Below are 7239 nucleotides of genomic sequence, written 5' to 3' on the forward strand. Positions count from 1 at the left end.
ATATATCCTGACAGAATGTGTTTTCAGAGGAGGGTTTCTGACAGGAAAATATATTTTCTGAAGTGATTTTGACCTCAAATCAAGGTTACAATCATGATTTAAAAAAAATAAGGGGGACATTTCAATATAATAAAAATATATCCTGACAGAATCTGTTTTCAGAGGAGGGTTTCCTACACGAAAATATATTTTCTGAAGTTATTTTGACCTCACATCAAGGTTACGATCATGATTTTAAAAAAATAAGGGGGACATTTCAATATAATAAAAATATATCCTGACAGAATCTGTTTTCAGAGGAGGGTTTCTGACAGGAAAATATATTTTCTGAAGTTATTTTCACCTCAAATCAAGGTTACGATCATGATTTTTAAAAAGTAAGGGGGACATTGCAATATAATAAAATATATCCTGCCAGAATCTGTTTTCAGAGGAGGGTTTCCTACACGAAAATATATTTTCTGAAGTTATTTTGACCTCACATCAAGGTTACGATCATGATTTTTAAAAAGTAAGGGGGACATTTCAATATAATAAAAATATATCCTGACAGAATCTGTTTTCAGAGGAGGGTTTCTGACAGGAAAATATATTTTCTGAAGTTATTTTCACCTCAAATCAAGGTTACGATCATGATTTTTTAAAAATAAGGGGGACATTTCAATATAATAAAAATATATCCTGTCAGAATCTGTTTTCAGAGGAGGGTTTCTGACAGGAAAATATATTTTCTGAAGTTATTTTGACCTCACATCAAGGTGTATTAATTGTTGTTGTTTTTTAAAGTTAAAATATAAACTGCCAGAATCTGTTCTCAGACGACGGTTTCTGACAGTAAAATGTTTTTTCTGAAGTTATTTTGACCTCACATCAAGGTTACGATCATGATTTATAAAAAGTAAGGGGGACATTTCAATATAATAAAATATATCCTGTCAGAATCTGTTTTCAGAGGAGGGTTTCTGACAGGAAAATATATTTTCTGAAGTCATTTTGACCTCAAATCAAGGTTACGATCATGATTTTTAAAAAATAAGGGGGACATTTCAATATAATAAAAATATATCCTGACAGAATCTGTTTTCAGAGGAGGGTTTCTGACAGGAAAATATATTTTCTGAAGTGATTTTGACCTCAAATCAAGGTTACAATCATGATTTAAAAAAAATAAGGGGGACATTTCAATATAATAAAAATATATCCTGACAGAATCTGTTTTCAGAGGAGGGTTTCCTACACGAAAATATATTTTCTGAAGTTATTTTGACCTCACATCAAGGTTACGATCATGATTTTAAAAAAATAAGGGGGACATTTCAATATAATAAAAATATATCCTGACAGAATCTGTTTTCAGAGGAGGGTTTCTGACAGGAAAATATATTTTCTGAAGTGATTTTGACCTCAAATCAAGGTTACAATCATGATTTAAAAAAAATAAGGGGGACATTTCAATATAATAAAAATATATCCTGACAGAATCTGTTTTCAGAGGAGGGTTTCCTACACGAAAATATATTTTCTGAAGTTATTTTGACCTCACATCAAGGTTACGATCATGATTTTAAAAAAATAAGGGGGACATTTCAATATAATAAAAATATATCCTGACAGAATCTGTTTTCAGAGGAGGGTTTCTGACAGGAAAATATATTTTCTGAAGTTATTTTCACCTCAAATCAAGATTACGATCATGATTTTTAAAAAATAAGGGGGACATTTCAATATAATAAAAATATATCCTGTCAGAATCTGTTTTCAGAGGAGGGTTTCTGACAGTTTAATTTATTTTCTGAAGTTATTTTGACCTCACATCAAGGTTACGATCATGATTTTAAAAAAATAAGGGGGACATTTCAATATAATAAAAATATATCCTGTCAGAATCTGTTTTCAGAGGAGGGTTTCTGACAGGAAAATATATTTTCTGAAGTGATTTTGACCTCAAATCAAGGTTACGATCATGATTTTTAAAAAAATAAGGGGGACATTTCAATATAATAAAAATATATCCTGTCAGAATCTGTTTTCAGAGGAGGGTTTCTGACAGGAAAATATATTTTCTGAAGTTATTTGACCTCACATCAAGGTGTATTAATTGTTGTTGTTTTTTAAAGTTAAAATATAAACTGCCAGAATCTGTTCTCAGACGACGGTTTCTGACAGTAAAATGTTTTTTCTGAAGTGATTTTGACCTCAAATCAAGGTTACGATCATGATTTTTAAAAAATAAGGGGGACATTAAAAATATATTAAAATATATCCTGTCAGAATGTGTTTTCAGAGGAGGGTTTCTGATAGTTTAATTTATTTTCTGAAGTTATTTTGACCTCAAATCAAGGTTACGATCATGATTTTTAAAAATAAGGGGGACATTTCAATATAATAAAATATATCCTGTCAGAATGTGTTTTCAGAGGAGGGTTTCCTACACGAAAATATATTTTCTGAAGTTATTTGACCTCAAATCAAGGTTACGATCATGATTTTTAAAAAAGTAAGGGGGACATTTCAATATAATAAAATATATCCTGACAGAATCTGTTTTCAGAGGAGGGTTTCTGATAGTTTAATTTATTTTCTGAAGTTATTTTGACCTCAAATCAAGGTTACGATCATGATTTTTAAAAAGTAAGGGGGACATTTCAATATATTAAAATATATCCTGTCAGAATCTGTTTTCAGAGGAGGGTTTCTGGTAGTTTAATTTATTTTCTGAAGTTATTTTGACCTCAAATCAAGGTTACGATCATGATTTTTAAAAATAAGGGGGACATTTCAATATAATAAAATATATCCTGTCAGAATCTGTTTTCAGAGGAGGGTTTCTGATAGTTTAATTTATTTTCTGAAGTTATTTTGACCTCACATCAAGGTTACGATCATGATTTTAAAAAAATAAGGGGGACATTTCAATATAATAAAATATATCCTGTCAGAATCTGTTTTCAGAGGAGGGTTTCTGATAGTTTAATTTATTTTCTGAAGTTATTTTGACCTCACATCAAGGTTACGATCATGATTTAAAAAAAATAAGGGGGACATTTCAATATAATAAAATATATCCTGTCAGAATCTGTTTTCAGAGGAGGGTTTCTGATAGTTTAATTTATTTTCTGAAGTTATTTTGACCTCACATCAAGGTTACGATCATGATTTAAAAAAAATAAGGGGGACATTTCAATATAATAAAATATATCCTGTCAGAATGTGTTTTCAGAGGAGGGTTTCCTACACGAAAATATATTTTCTGAAGTCATTTTGACCTCAAATCAAGGTTACGATCATGATTTTTTAAAAATAAGGGGGACATTTCAATATAATAAAAATATATCCTGACAGAATCTGTTCTCAGAGGAGGGTTTCCTACACGAAAATATATTTTCTGAAGTTATTTTCACCTCAAATCAAGGTTACGATCATGATTTTTAAAAAGTAAGGGGGACATTTCAATATAATAAAATATATCCTGTCAGAATCTGTTTTCAGAGGAGGGTTTCCTACACGAAAATATATTTTCTGAAGTTATTTTCACCTCAAATCAAGGTTACGATCATGATTTTTAAAAAGTAAGGGGGACATTAAAAATATATTAAAATATATCCTGTTAGAATCTGTTTTCAGAGGAGGGTTTCTGACAGGAAAATATATTTTCTGAAGTGATTTTGACCTCAAATCAAGGTTACGATCATGATTTTTAAAAAATAAGGGGGACATTTCAATATAATAAAATATATCCTGACAGAATCTGTACTCAGAGGAGGGTTTCCTACACGAAAATATATTTTCTGAAGTGATTTTGACCTCAAATCAAGGTTACGATCATGATTCTTAAAAAATAAGGGGGACATTTCAATATAATAAAAATATATCCTGACAGAATCTGTTTTCAGAGGAGGATTTCCTACACGAAAATATATTTTCTGAAGTTATTTTGACCTCAAATCAAGGTTACGATCATGATTTTTAAAAAGTAAGGGGGACATTAAAAATATATTAAAATATATCCTGTTAGAATCTGTTTTCAGAGGAGGGTTTCTGACAGGAAAATATATTTTCTGAAGTGATTTTGACCTCAAATCAAGGTTACGATCATGATTTTTAAAAAATAAGGGGGACATTTCAATATAATAAAATATATCCTGACAGAATCTGTTTTCAGAGGAGGGTTTCTGACAGGAAAATATATTTTCTGAAGTTATTTGACCTCACATCAAGGTGTATTAATTGTTGTTGTTTTTTAAAGTTAAAATATAAACTGCCAGAATCTGTTCTCAGACGACGGTTTCTGACAGTAAAATGTTTTTTCTGAAGTGATTTTGACCTCAAATCAAGGTTACGATCATGATTTTTAAAAAGTAAGGGGGACATTTCAATATAATAAAATATATCCTGTCAGAATCTGTTTTCAGAGGAGGGTTTCCTACACGAAAATATATTTTCTGAAGTTATTTTGACCTCAAATCAAGGTTACGATCATGATTTTTTTAAAATAAGGGGGACATTTCAATATAATAAAAATATATCCTGACAGAATCTGTTTTCAGAGGAGGGTTTCCTACACGAAAATATATTTTCTGAAGTTATTTTGACCTCACATCAAGGTTACGATCATGATTTATAAAAAGTAAGGGGGACATTTCAATATAATAAAATATATCCTGCCAGAATCTGTTTTCAGAGGAGGGTTTCTGACAGGAAAATATATTTTCTGAAGTGATTTTCACCTCAAATCAAGGTTACGATCATGATTTTTAAAAAGTAAGGGGGACATTTCAATATAATAAATTATATCCTGCCAGAATCTGTTTTCAGAGGAGGGTTTCTGACAGGAAAATATATTTTCTGAAGTTATTTTCACCTCAAATCAAGGTTACGATCATGATTTTTAAAAAATAAGGGGGACATTTCAATATAATAAAAATATATCCTGTCAGAATCTGTTTTCAGAGGAGGGTTTCTGACAGGAAAATATATTTTCTGAAGTTATTTTGACCTCACATCAAGGTGTATTAATTGTTGTTGTTTTTTAAAGTTAAAATATAAACTGCCAGAATCTGTTCTCAGACGACGGTTTCTGACAGTAAAATGTTTTTTCTGAAGTTATTTTGACCTCACATCAAGGTTACGATCATGATTTATAAAAAGTAAGGGGGACATTTCAATATAATAAAATATATCCTGTCAGAATCTGTTTTCAGAGGAGGGTTTCTGACAGGAAAATATATTTTCTGAAGTCATTTTGACCTCAAATCAAGGTTACGATCATGATTTTTAAAAAATAAGGGGGACATTTCAATATAATAAAAATATATCCTGACAGAATCTGTTTTCAGAGGAGGGTTTCCTACACGAAAATATATTTTCTGAAGTTATTTTGACCTCAAATCAAGGTTACGATCATGATTTTTAAAAAATAAGGGGGACATTTCAATATAATAAAAATATATCCTGACAGAATGTGTTTTCAGAGGAGGATTTCCTACACGAAAATATATTTTCTGAAGTTATTTTCACCTCAAATCAAGGTTACGATCATGATTTTTAAAAAGTAAGGGGGACATTTCAATATAATAAAAATATATCCTGACAGAATCTGTTTTCAGAGGAGGGTTTCTGACAGGAAAATATATTTTCTGAAGTTATTTTCACCTCAAATCAAGGTTACGATCATGATTTTTAAAAAGTAAGGGGGACATTTCAATATAATAAAATATATCCTGCCAGAATCTGTTTTCAGAGGAGGGTTTCTGACAGGAAAATATATTTTCTGAAGTTATTTTCACCTCAAATCAAGGTTACGATCATGATTTTTTAAAAATAAGGGGGACATTTCAATATAATAAAAATATATCCTGTCAGAATCTGTTTTCAGAGGAGGGTTTCTGACAGGAAAATATATTTTCTGAAGTTATTTTGACCTCACATCAAGGTGTATTAATTGTTGTTGTTTTTTAAAGTTAAAATATAAACTGCCAGAATCTGTTCTCAGACGACGGTTTCTGACAGTAAAATGTTTTTTCTGAAGTTATTTTGACCTCACATCAAGGTTACGATCATGATTTATAAAAAGTAAGGGGGACATTTCAATATAATAAAATATATCCTGTCAGAATCTGTTTTCAGAGGAGGGTTTCTGACAGGAAAATATATTTTCTGAAGTCATTTTGACCTCAAATCAAGGTTACGATCATGATTTTTAAAAAATAAGGGGGACATTTCAATATAATAAAAATATATCCTGACAGAATCTGTTTTCAGAGGAGGGTTTCTGACAGGAAAATATATTTTCTGAAGTGATTTTGACCTCAAATCAAGGTTACAATCATGATTTAAAAAAAATAAGGGGGACATTTCAATATAATAAAAATATATCCTGACAGAATCTGTTTTCAGAGGAGGGTTTCCTACACGAAAATATATTTTCTGAAGTTATTTTGACCTCACATCAAGGTTACGATCATGATTTTAAAAAAATAAGGGGGACATTTCAATATAATAAAAATATATCCTGACAGAATCTGTTTTCAGAGGAGGGTTTCTGACAGGAAAATATATTTTCTGAAGTGATTTTGACCTCAAATCAAGGTTACAATCATGATTTAAAAAAAATAAGGGGGACATTTCAATATAATAAAAATATATCCTGACAGAATCTGTTTTCAGAGGAGGGTTTCCTACACGAAAATATATTTTCTGAAGTTATTTTGACCTCACATCAAGGTTACGATCATGATTTTAAAAAAATAAGGGGGACATTTCAATATAATAAAAATATATCCTGACAGAATCTGTTTTCAGAGGAGGGTTTCTGACAGGAAAATATATTTTCTGAAGTTATTTTCACCTCAAATCAAGATTACGATCATGATTTTTAAAAAATAAGGGGGACATTTCAATATAATAAAAATATATCCTGTCAGAATCTGTTTTCAGAGGAGGGTTTCTGACAGTTTAATTTATTTTCTGAAGTTATTTTGACCTCACATCAAGGTTACGATCATGATTTTAAAAAAATAAGGGGGACATTTCAATATAATAAAAATATATCCTGTCAGAATCTGTTTTCAGAGGAGGGTTTCTGACAGGAAAATATATTTTCTGAAGTGATTTTGACCTCAAATCAAGGTTACGATCATGATTTTTAAAAAAATAAGGGGGACATTTCAATATAATAAAAATATATCCTGTCAGAATCTGTTTTCAGAGGAGGGTTTCTGACAGGAAAATATATTTTCT

Source organism: Gobio gobio (assembly GCF_949357685.1).
Source record: "Gobio gobio genome assembly, chromosome: 1".
Lineage (NCBI taxonomy): Eukaryota > Metazoa > Chordata > Actinopteri > Cypriniformes > Gobionidae > Gobio > Gobio gobio.